A 21,952-nucleotide genomic window follows, 5' to 3' on the forward strand; every position below is an offset into this window, starting at 1 on the left:
AGCCTTTGTCCTCTGCTTCTTTGCACTGAAGAGACGTGTGGGTGTCTTCTGCATGGCAAGTAGGGCCCAGGATCATTTGTTTTCTCTGTGATAGCGAAATGTTCCCTGAGTTCCCCTCTGCAGCACCAAGTGTCCTCCTAAACAGATGAAGTACAGGCAGAATATTTCACTTTCATGACTCCAGAACTCGGGACTGTCAGCAGAGCTGCATTTCTTTTATTAGACTTAATTTCATTGGCAACTGTTCACCCCTAAAGTGACACAATGATCTGGGGAGAGACCAGCCAAAGAGGGGGCTCTGTTTTTTTCATATACCTCCCTGTGACTTTAGTACCTCTTAGGGGATTCCTGTTTCTTGATGTGAATTTTTTTTTTATCTTCCCCGAATTCCTTGAGCCCCATGGCACACATTCTCAAGCAACAGGGAAGCGCTGAGTGTGCCAATTGTATCCTGTCTTGTCCAGCCCTCCTGGAGGGGATTGGAAATGTTATCCTAGAGCCAGCAGGAATTATGCCTTTTTGACATTTTTCCCCCCTCACTCCTCTGCATTTGTGTATCAGTCTGTATAGAGGAAAAGCAAAGTCTTCTTAGACATTTAAAATGCTCTCCCACTTCCTGGCTTTGCTCTTGCTCCTGTCCCCGCCTGGAAGGCCCTCCCCGCCCTTCCTTTGTCCTGACCTTCAGATATCCACCCATTATCCAACCTTTCTCTTTTTACCATTGCTCTAAGTTACGCTTCCCTTTCTACCTCCAAAAGCATTTCTTTGTTAGCTTCTGTTTTTGTGTTGCTATCTGTTTCAGGTATATAATATTACTCTTCCAAGTAAGACACAAACTCTTTGAGGATAGAAATGATTATCGACAATGGGTATTTGAATTGCCTTAGCCGTGGAAAAGTGTCCCGTGGAAGAAGATGCAAAGAGAAGCCAGACTCAGAAAATTAAAGCAGAAATGTCAGCTCCATGAGGGCAGGGATTTTGTTGTATGCACTGCTTAAAAAACAAGAAGGCTGAATGAGGCTTAGAGGTTGTCTAGGCCTATCGCTTCACTTTATAAATGAGCCACAAAAGCGAACACAAAAGAAACCCAAGCACGTATCAAAACTGGAACCCAGATTAAGCCTTGTCTCAGAGCTCTCTCCCCGGCCCATGCCTCCCCTGCAGCAAGAGTTTAGCATCAAAGATCACATTTTAGGAAATAAGTGTGTACAGAAACAGAACTTATCGCGTCCCTTTCAGAAGACGACTGTGAGCGTGAAATCGGAACACTCTTGCACTGACTTGGCTGGGCTTCCCCCTATGTCCTCTATTCCACGTCCCGAGAGTGCTGGCTTTCAAAAGTCTGTCCGGCCCTCTCTGTCTTAAGTTTGTAGTGAGCCCACAGAATTATCAGATTGGACAGGACTGAGGTGAATTAAGCAGAGGACACAGTGTTGTTATAGACAAGAAGGACAGTGAACTTGATTCCCAAGCCTTGGTCCCACTCATTAAAAAATGAAACAATAGGGGCGCCTGGGTGGCTCAGTCGGTTAAGCATCGACTCCTGGTTTCAGCTCAGGTCATGATCTCAGGGTCGTGAGATGGAGCCCCAAATCGGGCTCTGTGCTCAGTGGGGAGTCTGCTTGAGATTCTCTCTCTCCCCCTCCCACTGCCCTACCCCCACTCTCTCTCTCAAATAAATAAATAAATCTAAAAAAATAAAAATAAAAAATGAAACAATAATAAAGGATAGGGCTTCCTGAGTGCCTATGACATGGCAGGGCCCTAGCCTTTTATATATATCCTCTCATTTATTACTCACAACATCCCTATGAGGCAAGTGCCTCTTATTACACTGATTTTATAAACAAGGGACTGAAGCACAGAAAGAGAAATTAAACAGCCCACAGAAGAGGAAGAGAAACACCAAGATGGAGACGGGGAAATTATCAGGATTCTATGATTCTTCTGTTATCCTAAGAACCTATGGGTCTTACACAGAAACCCTCCCCCCCAACCGTAGTTGGAAAATTCACACTAGTTTAAATAGAAGATTGAAAATAATATCCCATGGCTAGATGTTTGGTTTGGCTACACAGTGTTAAAAAGGGGGAAAGAAAAGAATTTGTGAACAACATTTAAAATTGGGAGATGGTTTATAGAATTATTGATTTTTGGCTTCCCTTGCAAAACTGGTAGAAATCTGAAATGGTGTTTCGGTGCTGTGAGAGGTCACTGGAGCTGAGGAATGGCAGGTCCTTCCGGCAGGTTCTCCAGTGCCCCATGAGGCCCTCCAGTTCCTACCTCCCCCCAGCATGGAGGTGAAGAGGTTCAGAATATGCCACGCTGAAATATGCCCCTCTGACACAAGGATTCTTTTAAACTGAAGGCAACTGAGAAAAAGCACACATGGACTGAACTCTCTGCTCTCCCCCTAGATGCCTAAAAGCAGAATATAAATTCCCCTTGGGAAGGTAGCCCCCTGCACACTTCCCATAGCAGGAAAGGGAGAACAGCCTTATGACCAGAGACTAGCCTGTACCAGGAAAGAGTCTACCCAAACATACTTTACTAACTAACCCTTACCTTCCATTAGCTTCCCCCATATATTTACCTCCCCACAGTGTGCCACCCCTGAAAGCCTAAACCCCTTTTCTTTTGTCTTAACACTTCTCTACAAAATTATTGTTCTTTAAGATGCTATGGAAGCCCCCGGTTCTAACTACCCCTGTGAGCTTCTCCTCACCGAATCCTCCCTCGTACATGAGTCGTGGGTGTGTTAATAAACTTTGGTTGGTTTTTCTCTTGTTAATCTGTCTTTTGTCAGTTTAGTTTGCAGGGCCCCAGTCAAGAACATAAAAGAGTACAAGGAAAAAGATGTTCCTCCTCTTTGGAGGCCACACTTGGTTGTCATGATGCTGGGCCTACTTCCCTCCATTATATTGCCTGCCCGGCCCCCAAAATCATGTCAGTTTGAGATACCTACAGTGTATACCTACAGTGAGTTCTAGCATCTTCTCTGCTACTCAAGGACTTCTCTGTTACATGAGAAAAAGGACTTTAATAGTCTCCTGAAAATCAACGATCTTTGTAAATTGGAAGGATGAATTATTGTCAAAATAACAAACCTCATTTTCCAGTGTGGGAAAAACTGCTGGAATAATTTCTCTAGAAAGAAACAATTTCGTTATATGGAAAAATTGGCCTCTGTTCAGCAACCCGGGAATGGCAGCTTCGAACATTCGAACCTTGCCAAACCAATTTTCCCCTTCCAGATTTAACACTGCTCCATTTATCTCAGTGGGGACTAAAGACCAGCTAAATTTGAAGTCATAAAGCTCAGCCTTTTTGAATGATTTTGGTCAAAACAGCTCTTTTGTAAGCAGGCAAAGTGTGCTTACTTAATGTTCTTCCTTCTCCAAGGAGACTAAAGAGAAATTTCTAAAATTTTTCCCAAACATTTTACCTCTGAGCGGATTATAAAGGTGGAGAATTTCAGTTGGAAAAGGGAAGCATATTTCAGAATGTTATCAGCTCTCAGAAAGAGGAAATTATAATGGAATCAGGGTTTCTCCCCTTCGCCTGTAACTAGAGTGAATGCTTCTGTGATCACTATAATGATGATGTTTTGCATTTCTATTGTACCATTTATTCTTCTGAGGAGCTCAAAAAGCTTTACAAACATTATCTCATTAAATCCTCTCAACCTCCATGTGAGGCAGGTAATGACAAGAGAGATTATCCCCAAGGTACAAGGTTCCCTTGGGCGGGGCAGAGATGAGCCAAACTGCCCATAATCCCTGGCCGAGTCCCCACCAGGCTGGAAATGGAGCTCTGGTCTCTAGAATGCAGGATGGAGCTTCATGTGAGGAACAGTGTCTCCTAGGGGATGTCAGCAGCGACTTTGTTCCCCACATGTCCTTGCACGGCTTCCAGAGGCTCACGCAAAGGGAACCCATGTCTGGGTCCTCCCATCTGGAACCTGTTTGCGGGTACTGCAGACAGAGGAGGCATTCAGTGAGTATTACTGAATGTGTGAATGCCACTTCAGTCTCCAGGCGTCCAGCTGCACTTGGCTGTGCTAAGGTTTCCATTATACCCAAGAGCTGAATTTTCAGAGGCTCTCCTTTACTTTTGAGACACTGGAGCTCATTTTCAAATGTAATAGTGGAATATTTATACCTGGTGCTGGTTTTGGTGGGGGCAGAGGCCTGTTTGGGAAACCAAGGTCAAAATCTTACTGAGGGGTGTGTTGGGAGTGTCGTAAATTAGCTCTGATGCACTGACCTCCAGAGCAACTGGCCTGACCCCAAAGGAAAGTAGATGGGAGAGAGAGAGAGAGAGAGAGAGAGAGAGTGTGTGTGTGTGTGTGTGTGTAGGGCAGGTGGGGGGTTGATGAATTTTGATAAGAATGGCAACTATTAACTTCTGCAGTAATGTTATTCCTCTAGGTTCAGAATTCTCATTTCTGTTCTAAGTAGAAATAGATGTCCTTGCAAAAGAACAGATAGGAGCGTCAGTAAAAATTGAACTGACCGTTGCGTTGGCTAGGGTCTTTACATCCAACTTTTCAAGGAGTTCTCAAGAAAGCAGATCATCTTTGGTCATCTCTTCTGGACCTCACGTTTATCATCATCCAGTAATTGTTACAGGCCTATTACCCAAGGGCACAGTGTATATAAGGCAGTATACGACATCCTTGCTTGGGGTGAACACGATGCACAGTTAGGAACGATAGTAACAGTTTCTGGAGGCCACATGTAGGAAAGTAACACCATGCAAATGCAAGGTGTTTTCTTACTGGTGATTTCACTGTAAACCTCATTTAGTGCAATTCCTTACCTCAGTTCAATTAAACTATTATTTATAGAGAATCCATCAAAACTAAAAGCCAAACAAGGTTATGTGACTTGGTCAAGATCACTTCATTAGTTACATCACTGAAAAAATAAAAACAAATCAACTCACTGGAATTAGTGTTGCTATTTTTCATGGGACACAAATAAAGGTTATATTAAACACTGCAGGAATTCATGCTAATGAAATACAGTTATGGGTTTCAGTGAGCCTGGAAGGCCTTCGGCATGAGCATAGAATATATGCTTATCAAAAGTACAGATGCCATATAGATGGCAGGCAGATATGAACCAGGGCATGGTGACTGTTAGAAATGAAATTTTAAAAGATCGTGAGGGTCTAAAACTCTAGGCCAAAATGAATAGAGATCCATTTTTTAAGAAGTATGGACTCTGCATTTAGTTTCCAAGTCTGTCATACAAGGACAGAATATGGGTTACCATATGACATTAGTCCCGAGATTTTAGTAAAGTGGTGTCCACATATTATCCACCCTAAAGGAAGACACTCAAACAGCCAAGTTCTGAATAAGACCCATTAATCCAGGCAACCAACCACTCAGTGGCATCACTTTGTCACTCTGGGACAAATCTTCCCATTTTCTAGAACGTTCTGAGGAACTGTAAGCGTTATTGGACAGAGAGGAGATGAGCCCAGAAACCTGATGCACCCTGAACTCTTCGGTGTCTCCAACCTTACAGGACCTAAAGGGCTTACCCGAGGTTACACACCCAGCAACTGCATAGTGGTCTCCAACTCCACCCCTGGGGAGTGGGTCGCAGAGCAGGAGGGAGGAGGAGCCTGCGCGGGACTGGGAAACGGTGGGGGGCTGGCTCAGAGGCTTGGGCAGAGTCTTTCTGAACTCCATCAGCTCCAGTAGGGCCCGGGTCATTGCTCCTCCCATTCGCGCTCTGAGTTTTGCCTGGCGGAGACGTCACGACAACACCCCTGGGGCCAACCGCACAGTGACCTGCCGAGGCAAACATGCCCCTTTTGCTTTCACCTTAGGTACTTAAGAGGGCTCTGAGGAGCTGTTGGTGTTGCCATGGCAACGGAAGCAGACCATTAGAGCTTTACGGGAAGACGTGAGGACTTGGGGGTCTGTAGTTCCCACGTGCGGCTGAGCGGCTCACGGGATTAATGGGGTCTCAGCCAGCACGTGGCTGTGCACCTGCCGCGCATGGGTGGTAACGGGCCTGGCCCACCCTTGCGACCGGCCGGAGTACGTGCCGTCTCTCCTCCTCCTCCTCCTCCTCCTCCTCCGGCTCCGGTGCGACCCAGGTGGGGAAATGGGGTCTGAGAACAGCCCAGCCTTCTTCTAAGTCCCAAGGGGCGGGTTCCCTGCCACCTGGTGCTGTTCTCACAACTGTTGTCTGTCCTACTTGAAACCAGAAAACACACTTCCCAGATAGCAAGGGCGGTTTGGATTCATGGCAAGAGGCTGGTACCATTCAGGAAGGAGGCAACACCTTAGCCTGGATAGGTTGACCCAGGCTCACGTGCTTGGGCTGCTTCGCCAGGAGGGTGGAGGGCTGGGCCAGGTGATAGAGAATCCCTTGTAGGACTTCCATTTGACTATGGGCCTACCTATCCTGGCATCTTTTATGTTTCAGCGTTTTACAGAGGTATCCTAGTGCTCAACAGCAGACTCTGGAGCTAGACTCCGGTTGTAATCCCTAGCCTTACCACTTATTTGCCGTGACCTTGAGCAGATGACTTACCTTTTCTGTGTTTAGGAGAATTCCTGCATCTGTACAATGGGGATAATAATACCAACTACCCTCTAGAGACGTTGTGACAATTACATGAATTAATACCTCTGGTATTTAGAATAATGATTGGCATATATAGTAAGCATTAAGTGTTAGCTATTACTAGTAGAATCGTTAGTATTATTAGTAGCAATCTGGACTTGCCTAATGAGATGTCTTATAAAATAAAAGGGTTGGGAAAAAATTATCTTTCAGTGAATGTGGGATAGTTCTGTAAACACAGTCTTGTATGTCGTCCTTGGCTACCAGCATCTATTTGATTTAAAGGCGATTTGGCTTAGCAGAAAGTAAGGCTTCTGTTTGTGCCCATAGGTGAGCTGCACTCCCAGTTCTGACCTTATTGGACCTGATGACTCCACAGCTGTAGTCCACACAGGGCTTGCACATAAAGACAGGGCTGCCATACAGTGTTGAGTTGGTTGTGTCCTGCACACAATCTGCCACTGGATAGGTGAGTAGGAGTTGAAATTCAGTTCATGCTCCACTCTCTAAGGCATGTTCCCCAGATGGGGCTGATCTGCCTGGAGAAAGGAGTGTCTTTTCTTAATTTTTTACAGAAGCACCCTATGTGCTACCAACAGCCTTACGAAACTTTGAGAAGGTCACAGAAAATGCTAACCCGGACCAAAAACGGTCGGGGGGGGCAGGTGTCGGGAGACAAGACATTTCACTCAGATGCAGGTACTGGATCAAAAACTTATGTAACAAAGGAGATTCTGAGTCTGTGCTGTGGTCTTGATTGAAACAATTTCTTGCATTTTCTTAATCTGACATCTTGTTGTCCTCTTTCTGCTACCTTATACAGCGCTCGTTTAGATTAATTTTGTTGATCAGATCAAATCACTTTGTCTACATTAGAAATGACATGCAGTTTCTACATATTTACCCATATTTATATGTGTGTAGAGAAATGTCTACAGATATGAAATATGAAAATACAGAAATGCCTTTATCCCCTTTATCTTCAATTTGTATTTAGCTGATTTTGATGATCCAGTAGCTACAGCTCTCAGAAGAGTCTGGTAAAAACCACCCCTTCCTAAGTTCTCTCTGCAGAGAGCTGAGCTTTGGCAAGGTCATGCAGCCAATCTTGAGTCGCTGAAGACACCGAGGCCCTTGCATCCGGTCTCCTAGAGTTGACCGGAGCTGACCACTGTTTACATTCATTTGGATGCATGTTTATGTGTCTGAGGGTGGGGAGAGTGTGTCACCAGCATGGTTCCAGGCACTATGGGGAGATGCCACATGGCAGAGGGGAAAGGTAAGAGGATCAAAAGTCAAGAGGCTTAGATTCCAGTTTGGATCTGGAATATTAAAAGCTGTGAAACCTCAGTAAACATCCAGCCACTCAAACTTGAGTTTCTTGGTCTGAAAATGGGGATAGTTATATTTCCTGGGCATTCATGGGGATCCAATGCTATACGGCATGTGAAAACTATGAAGCTATACATACAGTCAACAAGCAGATTCAGCTGAGAGTCACCAAGAACCTGTTGTGTGCCTCGTATTGAGCTAAGAGATACACAAGGAAATTGTTCCTGCCATCAATTCGCTTGTGATCTGTAAAATGAGGAGGTTGTTACACATTATCTCAATAGTCTCTTTCAGCTTTAGGGCTCTTTCTTACTCTATTCCTATAAAATGGAATAATGATAGGATTTTAGAGCTGGGAGGGGCAGTGGGAAAGAAAGAACAAATATACATCTAAAATATGTAAGAACAGTTTGAAAGGAGCCAGGGAGAAGTGCACAACTTGGAGTGAAGCTGTCTTGGGAGGAGACACTCGGTCTCCCTGCTGGCCTTCCCTGGGCACCCCTCCTGCACAAAGCAGGGAGGCCTGAGGACCTCTGGGGAGACACAGCGAGCAGAAGAGGGAGGAGGTCAAGCAGACTTTCCTCTGAGGGGTTTTGAAAGTTTATGGATCTGTTTTTAATTAATAACCTAATTATTTGCTCTCCAGGCTCTTGCCAAAAAAAAAAAAAAAAATCCTCAAACTACCTGCTGCCCAATTCTAATCAAAGGATCAAAGGCAAAAAGGAGTGTAATTGTTGGAAGGTCATACAATCTAGTCCGTCCTCCCCATATCACTGGTCCTGGCACTGCATCAAGGCTTTTTAAAACCCAGATTTCCTGGGAGCACCTGGGTGGCCCAGTCGGTTAAGCCTCTGACGACTCTTGGTTTCCTCTCAGGGTTGTGATCTCAGGGTCATGAGATGGAGCCCCACCATGGGCTGCACACTCAGCGTGGAGTCTGCCTAAGACTCTCACTCCCTCTCCATTTGCCCCTTCCCACTCTTCCTGCCCCCCCCCCCTCTCTCAAATAAATAAATCTTTTTAAAAAACCCAAAAGCCTAGATTCCCTGGCCCCACCCCCAGTTTCTGATTCAGTTTCTGATTCTGGGTGGAGCTCAAAAATTTGCACTTCTAGTAAGTTCCCAGGTGAGACTGATGCTGTAGGTTCAGAGCTACTTTGAGAACAACTTGTCTCAAGAATGTCAAGTTGATCAGGTCTAGCCTAACGCAGAGCGATACATACTCGCAGCACATTGTTTTGATTTCTGACCGTAGGGTATCTTTCGCTGACCCGTGCTCGGGTATCCCTGCTGACCTTATGTCCTCCTGTTGCAATGAGGGATAATACAAGTAACAGTCTGAAGAAATTGCTGGCATCTTGAAGATGTGGAGGATGTCAGCTGCTACATCTCTCAGGGCTCTTTTATTAGGATCCAAGAAAGAAATCTCTGTTAGTTCTCAGAAGCAGAAAAAAAAAAAAAAACAAACATTTTTTTTCAGAATGATTGGGATGCTTTTCCCTTCCAGGTCACATAACTTCATTTGGCCACTAGAAAGCTCTGAGACTAACACAGCTTATTTCCAATAAAGAGAACCTTATGGCACATATTTTAGGGGACTAATCTTCCCTGTCATATATTTTCATTCAACCTCTTCTTCCTCTTCCTGTTTTTTCTTTTGTCAGCTTTCTCAAAGCCATCCTGGAATGAGGGAAGAATAAATTAATACATAAATAATGAAATAAAGAAATGGTGAAAATTACGTGCACTAGTCCTGAGAGGACAAGAAATAGTGTGGTAATAGGAGTTGGTGTCAGTAAACGGGTGTTGTTTGTCTGTTTTAGTGCGGTAGGTAACAAAAGTGATTTACCCAGGATCCACCAACGATATGCTGGAGACCTGGCACTAAAGTATAAATCTTCTTGCTCCAGCGACAGAAACCTTTTTTCTCGTCTTTCCTGCTTCCTGTACATAAAGCATCGAGATAACCGCGCTCCTGCCTTGGTTGGTGTCAAGTTATCCAACCTGAGAAATCAATAAAATGAGTTTGCTTCGAACCCAGACACTCCTGCTCCCAAAGGAAATAGGAAGGGGTCAGTACAAATTTATAAAAAACTTAAAAAGATGGCCTAATCATTAATAAATGATTTTTTTTTTGAGTTGGGAGATCGTTGCTAATTTCTCCCACTTCTCGGCAGTCACTGTAGCAATTAATAAATTGACACCAGTAGGGGCGAGAAGGGTTAGAATTCTACAGAATTCTAAAATGATGCTTCAAAGAATTCAAACAAAAAAATCCCAGGGTGACAACGAAGAGTGATTCTAATGGTTACGTAACAGCTAGTGTTCACAGAGCCCACATCTCAGGGGTTAAATCAGGGGGTGGGAGCAGCTTGGCAGTCTGTAAGGATCACTCTGGACTTAGCACCCGGGAGTGGTGAGGTGTGGGGCACCCTCAAAGCAGCCCAGCACCTTTTCGCTCCTCCAGGAGGCCCAGACAGGGCAGGTAAGTCCTTCCTCTGGCCTCCCAGCACACTCTGTGCCCTGCAGTCACCACACTGCACTGAAAAGTTACCTACTCCAGTGTCCATGTGGCTAGACTGCAGACTCTCTCACGGAACAGCCAGAGAAGATTCCAGCAGGGTCAGCATAGAGGACCAAGACCTTTTTTATTTTCATTATTTTATTTTCCAGTGAATAGGAGCATTGAAAACCTTTTAACCTTGCTAAGTGGTTTGGGAATGGTACACCAAGGCTGATTATCTCTTGTGCCCACGATGAAGACCTATTGGACCCTGATCAACCTTGATCATCTTGGTTAAGGAAGCCAAACTGCAGGAGGGGGAGGGGGTTGGATTGGGACAGCACAGCCCTCCCCCTTCCCTGCTGCTCCTCTCCTAATGAATTCTTCAAACTGCATCCAGAGGAGGCGATGGGCAGAGGCAGACCAGCTCGCTAACCAGCTGCATTAATCATGCTCCATCCCTTCAGCCCAGCGAGATGGATGGCCCTTCAGCAGACCAATGTTCAGGTGCGGTGCTACTAATAAGCTTAATTCCGCACTTCTTGATCTTCACAGGAGCCCCCTATCCCAGCACCTGAGTAGCCCTGTGAGGTAACTGGTACATCAAAGACTGGCATGGTGTCCCCAGGAGCTCTGGGTCAGAGAATTGGGCTGGCCGCAGCACTCCTTTTGCTATTGGGAAGTCTCAGGCTGGGAAAGGTCACCCAAGATCACAGGAGGAAGGCAGGGCATACTGAAAAAAAAAACACTCTTCCATGCCGATGCTATCTGACTGCCCAGAGAGGAGAGGGAGTTAGAGACAGACCGGCTGACTCCACTGTGCTCCAGTTTTTCGAGAAACTATGTTTATACCATGCTCTCCCCTCCTCTCCATTTACATCCCATTTGCCCTTTGAGAACCAGTCCGTTTTGTGTACAACTGATGGAGTACTCTGTTTTCAGTGGGGCTTTCAAAGGCAGTTCCTGTGCACCTCCCATTTATGTGCCACAGCCCCCTGAGTCCCTGGTGCCCTCATTCTGTCACCCTCTGCTGTGACGCCAACCACGGTGACATGACCGCCTATGACCTAAATCATACCTATAAGTGCCTGAGGGAGGAGTGGTCAGAGATGCACAAAATGTGACTTTTGCCCCCAAGGAGTTTACAGCCTGTAGTGGAGGAGAAACCATACACAAATGAAACACCCAGAGAGAAGAGCTTGACAAGGTGTAATTAATGGGTTGGCTTGGATTTCGTCTTTTTTCTTTCTCCAGTGTACCAAATGGAAGAAGTGTAGGCAAAGAATGGAATGACAAGATGGCGGGCAGCACAGAGAGGGAAGATAATAGCTCATCCTCAGACTGGGCGGTCAGACATCATAAAGAATTGTCTATAAATAAATAGTAAATCCAACAAAACCATAGACTTTAGAGTCAGAGAGACCTTACTCCGAATCCCAGATCTTCCATTTATTAGCTGTCTGGCCCCAAGAAAGTTGTTAATCTCTCTGAATTTCAATTTTCTTATCTGCAAAATGACCATGATAAAATCTGTCTCACTGTTGAGAGATTGATATGACTCAAGGAGGTCAAGTGTCTAGCACTGTGCCTTGGTCAACATTGGCCCTTAAAAAGTGCCAGTTCATTAATTTTTGTTCTTAGTCATTCAACAAATATATAATGAGGATCTGCTATGTCCTAGACATTGTGTGAGGCCTGGCATACATCAAGGGTGAACGAAAAAGACAGAGTCCTTGTCACCAGGAGCAAGGCATTTGTGGCCAGGGAAACAGATAAGCAAATGGACAATTACAATTCAGTCTGTTAAATGCAAGGATGAAGGAAGCACAAGATTGTGCCATGGCAGACCAGAGAAGACATCTTAAAATTTCCTTTCCCATCCCCTTAGTCACTGCATTATTTTTTTCTCCTTCCTTCTTTTAAGATTATCTGGCCAATTGATTTTTTTTTCCTTATGCTGATAAATCTTTAGTGCTCTAAGGAATTGCTAGTCACTTTGTCTGCCCAACCAGCAAGCATGAGAGCTTTCTCATCTTTCAGAGTTTCTTTCCTCCTGCGTGGTTGTCCTCACATTTCTGCAAAAGCAGGCTTAACCCCTGATTGTTCTCTATTCTTTGCACCAGCTATCTATCAGGGGAGTTGGCAGGGGAGATTGGTGTTGGGAAGGGTTAGGCGAAGTCCTGGATGGAAGAATCCCTGATAAGGAGCTGAGGGAAAGAAGAGCACGTTTTGCGCTCTTCGCTTCATCCACCTTTTCCTTCTTAAACAGACAATCATTTATTTGATGTAGGCTGAAATTTATTTCATGACTTACGGGACTGGAGATTTGGGGGCAATAAAAATTTGTCAGACTATTCAAACCTGTCATCTTCTGAGTGCCTTCTTCAGGCGCCAAGGTCTCCTTAACTACCTAGATAAGTCTTCCAGATGACTGCTGGGTCTGCTGTCAAGGGGATCAGTCTGTTTTCTACTGGGCTGGTCTATGGGACCAGCGGGGCCTGCAAGGATGGATGCTGGGCTTAAAAGAAGCCAGAATCTGGCAGAGAGTGATGTACCTGCTGTTAAAAATATGACCTACTGTGTTGGCAAGTGCTTCTCCGAGCTTTAAGGGCTATGGTCATTGCAAGGAAGTGAGATGGTGAGATGTAGTTGAAAGAGTCCTGGACTTGAATTTAGGAACCCAAAATTATAATCCTGTCACAAATTAGTTTACATAACTCTGGGCAAATGCATTAACCAATCTGTGCCTCAGTTTCCTCACCTGTAAACTGAGAAGGGACTTTTAGTTTCCCTAGGAATGGCTACAAGCTGACAGAATTCCTGAACTTGACTTACAGATGTAGTGCAGACCCTTGTTCACAGGGGTACTGTTGATGCTCTGCCCAGGCTCCATCCCTCCTTCAGCTTCCGTGAGCCTCTACTTCTCCATGCTTGGTTCCTTTCTGAGGACAGCCCATGGACCACAGGGGCTGCCTGGGAGTTTATCTTCCACCACCTCATCTCACCCGGGCCCTTAACCAATGCCTGATGCATGCAGGAGCATGAAAACAACATTGTTTCAAGTCTGAACAAACTTTTGAGATGCCTACACTCTAGAGCTCCCCTGAAGAATCAGGCTGAGACTGGTACCTTGCCTGAAATATCACCTTGCTTGGCTTCCTCCCCATCCCTGGCCTGCTTCCCTCTCTCATACTAGGTTCTCCTGGGCCACTTTCACATGAATCCTTGTCCTTGGGTCTGCCTCTGGGTTTCCCAATCTACGACACCTTTCAAATCTGAAAAGTTAGTATAGAATTCATTCTATTAATAAAATATCTGCCTATCACTTTTCTTCCTGTTCCTTCCTTCCTATATCTCTAGTATTTCTGGCCTCCACATAAACTTTCCTAAGACCAGTGGTGGAGAATTGTTGAGACTGAGTTGCCTTGGGATTGTAGGCGAAATTTTAGACTTGCAAGTGGCTTGAAAGAGACATTTCAGGCAAGATGGAGGCTATCTCCTTTAATTCCTAAAAGCCTGGAATGACTAGGCTTTTGCTAAACATTTATGCAACCCAATGGTCAACATTCAAACTTGTGACTACAACATACATGAAAATCTAATGGGATGGGTTCTTCTTGTAAAGAGGTAGGTTGGAAACATTCTTCCCAATTCTGAGCAACTATAGAACTTACTGGTCCTCTAAGGCACTTCAGCTTTTCTAACCTATATTGTACTTATGGATACATCTTATCTTCCAGACTGGACTGGAAGAATTCTTATTTAATGAGTTACCAAGCACCTAGCCCCCAAAGCACAATATTCTATAACAGTCAGAACTCAATAAACATAGAATTAAAATAGATGTGAAGAGCAGAATAATGGAGTAGAAGGGTCATCAGTAGTAGAGGTAAGCACACTTAGGGTCAAATCGAGCTCTGGGCAGACTGGTGTAAGTTATATTAGTCCTCCCTCCCTCCCTGCCCCCATTTTCCTCAACTATAAAATGGAAATGATACTAAGTACTTCATGAGGTTTTCCTAAGGTGTGGAAGCTATTATCCTTAGAGGATTTATGAAAGTTTCAAACTCACTGCAGCCAACAAACTAATACTAGCTCCTGCTGAGCCCAGTCAGTTCTATAGTGAGAGGAAGGACAGCAGAGGCTCTCAGGCCTGAGGACTCTATGCCTTACTAGGAGACGCCAAGGAGCTTTGCTGTCTGCCCAAGCTTTCCTTCTAATACAGCTCACCCCGGAAGCACCACGGGGTTTAGAAGCCTTTGATGTTTCTATTTTCAAGAAATCTTCTGATGTCTTATTATTCTCTAACAAGTGGATCTAATCTGGAAACTTTCTGATAGTATACATTGCTATGGAAATGTAATATATAATAAAGGGGGCATTAGAAATCAATGGGGAGAAGATAGATTGTTTACAAGATGGCATTAATTTCGTGGACTTACTTTACTTAACCATTCGCTGCAGTTATCTTTCTGGAGAAAAGCAACTCGATTTCTTTAAATGAGCATCACACAAAGTAGAACATGCAAATTAAAGGGCTAAATGCAATGCCTAGTAAAAGGTTGATGGAAGAAAATGTAAGAGAACGTGCCCTCTTTAAAGAGAGCACATTCTGCATGGAGCACTGGGTGTTATACGCAAACAATGAATCATGGAACACTACATCAAAAACTAATGATGTATGGTGATTAACATAACATAATAATAAAAAAAATACAATAAAAAAATCTTTAAAAAAATGTAAGAGAATCGCTTTGTGATCTTGGGGTAGAGGAAGAACTTCCTAAACAAAATTTCAAAAACATAAGGCATAAGGAAAAAAAAAGTGGAATTTGATCGAAAAAAAAAGGATTTATGAATAATGCAGATAAAATTGACAGATGATATTGGGAGGAAATATTGTAATGTCTGAAAATTACAAAGGACTGATATATAAAATGTATAAGGGGCTCCTGTAAATCAACAACAAAAAGGCAGAAAATCTAATGGAAAAATGGGCAGAAGGTAAGAATAGGAAATAAAAAGACTGAACTCCAGAGTGTAATAAGGAAAAGAGGAGCTGTTCAAGCACGTTAGTAATCAGAACTGTGCAAAGTTAAATAATGAGACACCACTTTAAACTGGGGGAGTGACAAAAATCCTAGTTAGATGACACCAGGTGTTGGCATGGATGAGGGCTATAGAAACCCTCAAGCCCCTCAAGTGGGAGTGTACAGCCATTCTAGAGAACAGTCTGGTAGTCCTCAAATGGAGCCAATCTACATAGATTCCAAAGAACTGGAAGTCCACAAAGAGGCATGCTCTAGACCCCTCCCCACAGCCCTGTTTGCTGGGCAGTGTGGTGGGGATTCTCTGAGTTTCAATCCTGGGGAATGGATAAGCCACACATAGTCCATGCACATCATGGAGCACTTTGCAGCAGGAGGAAGCTATAGACTAAATGTGCATATAGTAACCCAGATGGAGCCTTCAAGCATAGTGTGAAGTAGAGGAAGTAAAAACTTGAGTTAAATTTATTACTCAATTCTACTTACATAAATATTGGATTGATAACAAGCATAGTTTTCAGGAACATACACATACATCAAATACATTAGAATCATTGCCTATGGAGGTAAGAGAATGGAAGAGGGGAATGAGGAATAAATCAATAAAAAGAAGGAAAAAAGTAAACACTAGGAATGGGGTCCTTGTTTCCTGTCTTTTTACAACAGCTGCTGAGGTTGAGGTGATCTGGGGGATAGACCTTTCAACAGTCTTTGGCTGCAGAGACTTGAGGGTTTTAGAAATAGGAGCTGGACTGAGTAGTGGGGTCATCTAAGGTGCCATCCTCAGGAGTACCTTGCAGATGTCCCCACACTCTTGGGACTTGGCTTTTACTTGGCAGGCATAGAGACAACTTCTGTCTTTGGCCAGGTGACACTGGGCTGACTTGTGTTAACTGAGATGCATGTGAGACAGAGGTTAATGTCAAGGCCAGCTGATTAAGTTACAATGAGGAGCCATTTTCATACAAGCAGAGGGCTAAATGCTCCATGATTAGTGCATTGTTTCCCTGTAGTCAAACTACATGAGAAGCCAAACATCATCAGAAGTTTTCCTTGATGGGGACAGAGATAAAGCCAAAGGAATTTAAATGATCTTATAAAAAGTCACTCAGTGGACAGAACTTAAGAGATTGTTATGTGACAGGAATAGTCTTGCTAATGAGAATATAATGCTGGGATCATATCCATATTGAAATCTGGATACATATAGAACACCTAATCTGATGGACTCAAGTAAAAAAAAGATAGGCTGAAGATTGGAACCTAAACAGTTTTGATCATAAGCAGAAGCTTGATTCCAGACAAATAACATACCAACCACCTTAGGAAAAACATCACTGAGAACAAAACCACCCTGGTTTCTGCAGATGGGGATAAATATAAAGAAGCCTTCTTATACCTGGCAGTGCTGAGTTTTACCTGAGCCCTGTGATCCTGGAAAACAGGGAAGTTAAGAAACCTTTTCTGTTTCAGGAAAGTCCCATCCTTCTCCAGATGACTGAGGTAAGACTCATAGATGCCCCCTTGTTTACCTATGTCAGGACTGGACGCAGATCCTCTACATTCCTCATAAATGAGTAGCTGAACCACTTCTCCCCACCAATCAATTGGAACAAGATGCTTGTTACCAAACTTTGGTTAAGCTTCTCTCCCTCCCCCATATCCCTGAACTTTGGTCAGCATTCAACTCCGTAAAGCCCCTCCTGAGAATGAGCTGGCCTCAGGGTTATCCCCCCCTCTACCATCCTATCCTGCCACCCTTCCAACCCATGTCCCCAGCCCTGGTTCTCTGCAGCCTGGTCTGCTCCTCCCTGTATAAGAACACCCCTTTGCCTCCGTGGGATGCTTGCAGATCTATGTTACAGAGGTCTCCCTATTGCAAGAGCTCCTTTCTCCACCCTTGAAATAATCCTTTCTAGTAGTGTCTCTTCACCAAGTTGGGATTTTTAAAATTTGGCACACCTCAGAGATCTTCGCTCCAGCTTCGCTGAGGGTCCTGGAGGAGATGCTCCCATCTGGACTCCTAAGAATGTCAGGAAAGAAGAGAGGGAGAAAGGACAGGATCCTTGGGTGCTAACTATATATGCTGGGTGCCTCAGTGGTGTTTTCCCTTCCTGTGGGAATTATTACATCACTTCATCACCGAGGCTGCTCCATGTTCTCTGTTGGCCTGGAAACCCAGATGCTCTCACCCAGCTTCTACTTTAAAGGTCATCCTTTGATGTTTCTGTTGAAATCCCCTCCTCCTTGCCCTTTGCTTGGTTCTTCACTGATGCATTTATTTATTTAAACTTAAAAACTTGCAGAGTGACTTAACCTGGCCCACCATTTTGGAAGAAAGCAGCACTGCTTTTGATCCCCCGAGGCTTGTGGTCATCTGGGGATCGTTCTTGATTCTGTCATGTCAGTGTGAAGTGATGTTCACCCAAGCCCCTTGTCTCAGGTGTATTTTTGACTCTTCAAGCACCTATCCTAGTCACCATTTCCTTCCCTCTGCTCTTGACCTCCTTCCCTTTCTCCTCGTGCTGACCCATTAACAAATGAATTAATTGGTTCACTACAGAAGCATATTGAGAACACTGCCTGTATTTGGGGGGTTGTTCTAGGCACTGGAAACACGTAGACACACAGTTCCTGCCACTGAATAGCTCTCAGACAGCAGTGGAGACAGACATACAAAGTAATATAGCACAACACGATTAATCCTATAATAGGTATATGAGGAAATAATAGTGCTGTAGATTGAGTTTAAATCAATGTGTGCGGGGGGGGGGGACGACGACGAAGAGCAGACAAGCAGCAATTGAAAATGTTTCATGTTTTATATCTAATACCCAACCATCCTCAGGGCCCTGAGATAATTCCTTCCTTAGAGGTCACAGACTAGATAATATAGTTCTTCATCTGTTAGGCACCAGCTACAGAGTCCTTCCTAGGAAGGAGCTTGATAAACCCACTCAATCTCAATTTTGGAGAAGCAGCCTCCAGGTTGGGTTTTGGGGGTAGGGGAGGCAGGGGGAGCTCTAGCCTGGATTTCCTTACCATCCACCCTTGTCTTTCCTCAGTCTCCAAGAGATACTGGTCAGCGGGGCTCACCTTTGGGCCCTACTCCCCTCACCCCATCCTTTGGTTTCTTCTACACTGCCTTGGACTAAAGGATGCTCCAGCATCCTTAGGTGGTCCTAAGGCTCTAAATGACCCTGTAGTTTTGCTCAGGAGATCTAAGTCTCTTTCTTTCTTTCTTCCTTTCTTTCTTTTCTTTCTTTCTTTTTCTTTCTTTCTTTCTTTCTTTCTTTCTTTCTTTCTTTCTTTCTTTCTTTCTTTTCTTTCTTTCTTTCTTTCTTTCTTTCTCTTTCTTTCTTTCTTTTTTCTTTCTCTCTTTCTCTCTTTCTTTCTTTCTTTCTCTTTCTTTCTTTTTTCTTTTTTGAAGGCACTGACTTATTGATTTAAAAAACTTTACAAGGACAGTGACTATTCCACCAAAAAAGGAGCCAAATAGCATAAAACAGACCAGTGGGGGCGGGGGGTGAAGGAAGGCCCAGGAATCCCCTCAGAAAAGCTGATAATTGTTGACACGAAACTGGCAGGGGAAGAAGGGAGATGCATGCAAGAGCGAGAATTTCAAAAAAGTTGAAATGGTGAGGGGAGGGAACTCCCAAAAGACCTTGAAGTACATCAGAAGTGAGTACAACAACAGCAATCTCTTCCTTTGTAGAGGACAGGGGAGGAGTCCCCACCTGGCTGCAAACTCTGGAGACTCAATGCTGGGGCTAGGGACTGGGGGCTCCCCAAGAGAGCCTCACAAGAAGGCGTCGCACCACTCTCGAAGGCACCGGAAGCAGTCCCAGGACTGCTTGGCATTGGCACCACATGTGTCCTTCAGCCATTCCCGGAAGAGATCTTCATCTTTCTTTAGCACCAGAAACTGGCCAAGGACCACATAGGCTTTGTCAAAGCCCCTTTCCTCCAGCTTCTTGCCCAAGACTTCACCAATCCCAGCCAGGCTCCCCACTGGCTTTTCCCCCACGGGCTCTGCCACGAAGTCTTGGTGCTTTGGGGAGGTTGTCATCTTGATCAGCTTAATTGGCAGCTCCAGCTCCTGTAACCGCTCCTTTCACCACCTGGCTGCTCCCACCGATACCTCGATCTAAGTCTCTTTCTTACAGGGCTCCCTGTCTTTGCATATCTGCTGACGTTTTAGGAACTCCACTCCATTGCAGAGGAAATTCGGGTTGTGGGAAATGGCCTTCTCTTTCAAAAATGCCCTGCAGGGACAAGGCACCAGTCAATGGGTCAGGCCTCTGCTCTTTTATTCAAAGGCTGGACCCACAGACAGTGCCAAACACTAGGATTCTCCATCCCCCTGAGCACTCCACTGCTGGCATTGATAGATTTTTTTTTTTCAATTAGGAAAAAAAAAAAAAGCCCACCTTTCTTAACATATAAAATAATGCAGCTGTTTTACAAATGAATTAAGGACCTTCTAACCTTGACAAATGTACCCTTAATCTTTCTGTGATGTCTTTAAAATCCCAAACCACTTATGAGATGAGACAAAGGCTGAGAAAGGGAGAAGAATAGATACTGTGGAGAAAATAAACTCTTCTTAGTTCCCTAAAGATATATTGTTTTTCTTTATATTATTTTTTTCCATTAATGAGCTTCATTCCAATCATTTGCTCAACAAATATACAAATGTTTCTTATGTGCCTGGCACTGTGCTGTGTGCTGGGGTATCAACATGACCCCTCCCTCAAGGCATGTATGGTCGAGAGTGACTGAGGATTTATGGGTCCAACACAGTGACTGGCAGTTGGGAAGGCTTTAAAAATATTTGATAAGGGAATGGATTAATCAGTAATTTGTGACTGGAGGTATTCAGTTCAGATACCTAGAGCTGTATGTATGTTTATGGGAGTTGGAAACCAGTGAAAGGGTTGCCAGGAGAGACTTTGCAAGGATCTCCCCCGGGCACTGTTTAAGTAGAACTATCTTTCTAGAATGATGCTCCAATACAGAGGCATGATCCCTCCAAATTCCTGCAATCCTGTCTAGACTTCTGAGTCTCTGTAGCTAGGTTCTATTTTGCCTAGGGTTTAAGTCTTTCGTGTAGCATTTCCTGGGTCCAGTGGTAAAAGCTCAGTGCCAAATTTGGGGGGAATTTTGTGAGCCAGTTGACATCACATTGGTAGCTTGAAATTGACCATGATGGGAGCATTGACAACCATGGAAACTGGCAGATCCTACAAGTCAGTACACATATCCCCTCCCCGCCAATCCTGTCCCAGAGCCAGTGTGCCAGCATACACTGCCTGTCCTCTGCACACCTCAGTCAAGCATCTGATCTCATTGTCACCACGAGATCCATTCTGCGTGGCCTCCTGCTCTTCTGTCCTCTGAGGCTGGAGGTCCTATTTCTCAGCCCAATGGCTTGCCTTGCTGACATGAGTGTTCTGTTACACAATCCCATTACCAGCTCCTGGCCAAGTGGCACTCTGACCTCCACTTAGGACTCTGAGTCAGGCCAGTGCTCTCTCCCTTCCTGGAGAAAACATGTCATCAAAGTCAAGAGAGACTGGATCAGCATCAGGCATCCTGCATATTCAGTCTATATCTAGTGTTTATTAAATGCCTCCTACAAAGATGAACATGTGCCCAACTGGAATCCCCACCACCTCCCTTGGAGAGATTTTTATGGTATTATAAGAAAGCATGTGCTCTGGGGAAACATGAACCCAGTCAAACCGCAGCCCTGTCAATTACTAGCTGTGTGGTCTTGGGCAAGTTACTTAACCTTTCCAAACCTCACCTTGCATGACTACTGTTACTTTTAGAGATGATGTACACAGCAAGCACTCAGCGAGTGTTAATTAGTACATCTCGCATATATGTTCATTTCATAATTTGTCTCACTAAAGAATTGAGTATACTGTACCCAAATCCCTTTGTTGTCAGTTGCAATATGGTGGGGAGAGGTGGGGATGGTGAGGAAAAGAATGTCATGCCCCAGTGTGGTAGGGGCGAGCCCGGGGGAGGGGGGAAGCGAAGCTGAGCCGATATTGAAATTGGGCTGAGTGAGCCAGACACACCGGCCAGAGGAAACAGGTGTTGGCTCCCCTCCTCTCCCGGCCATGTTCTCCCTCTCACCATCTTGGCAGGGGTTTTGATTTCCTGCTACCTCTTGGGAATCTTTTTTTTCTTTATGATATTCTTTCTTGATTGTTTCTTCCAACTTTTCCAGGAATTCGTCATCATCATCATCATCATCAGCTCCAGTTGGTTTAAAAAGGTGGAGCACTTATAGACATTCTCCCCATGTTTTTCTTCCCCCCAGAGCCTGAACCCTGACTCTTCCTAGCATACACTATCGTCATTGCTTCCGACAGGGACCTGGGGCAGCTGCCTTGGTAACCATGTGTCCTCCAGGCCTCCCTCTGCCAGGTCCCTGTCTAAATACCCCTCCCCAGTATTTTCTGCCTC

The 21,952-nt window shown here is 44.6% G+C and overlaps 1 protein-coding gene and 1 pseudogene across 1 annotated transcript in view; both read right to left on the minus strand.

Annotated features, from left to right (window-relative positions):
• TNR (tenascin R) overlaps positions 1 to 21,952 on the minus strand; it is a 406,540-nt gene that overhangs the window by 260,798 nt on the left and 123,790 nt on the right. The window lies entirely within an intron of this gene.
• Positions 18,225 to 19,832, minus strand: LOC118551522 (barrier-to-autointegration factor pseudogene; annotated as a pseudogene).

The sequence above is a fragment of the Halichoerus grypus genome, chromosome 7, assembly GCF_964656455.1.
Source record: "Halichoerus grypus chromosome 7, mHalGry1.hap1.1, whole genome shotgun sequence".
Classification (NCBI taxonomy): Eukaryota; Metazoa; Chordata; class Mammalia; order Carnivora; family Phocidae; genus Halichoerus; species Halichoerus grypus.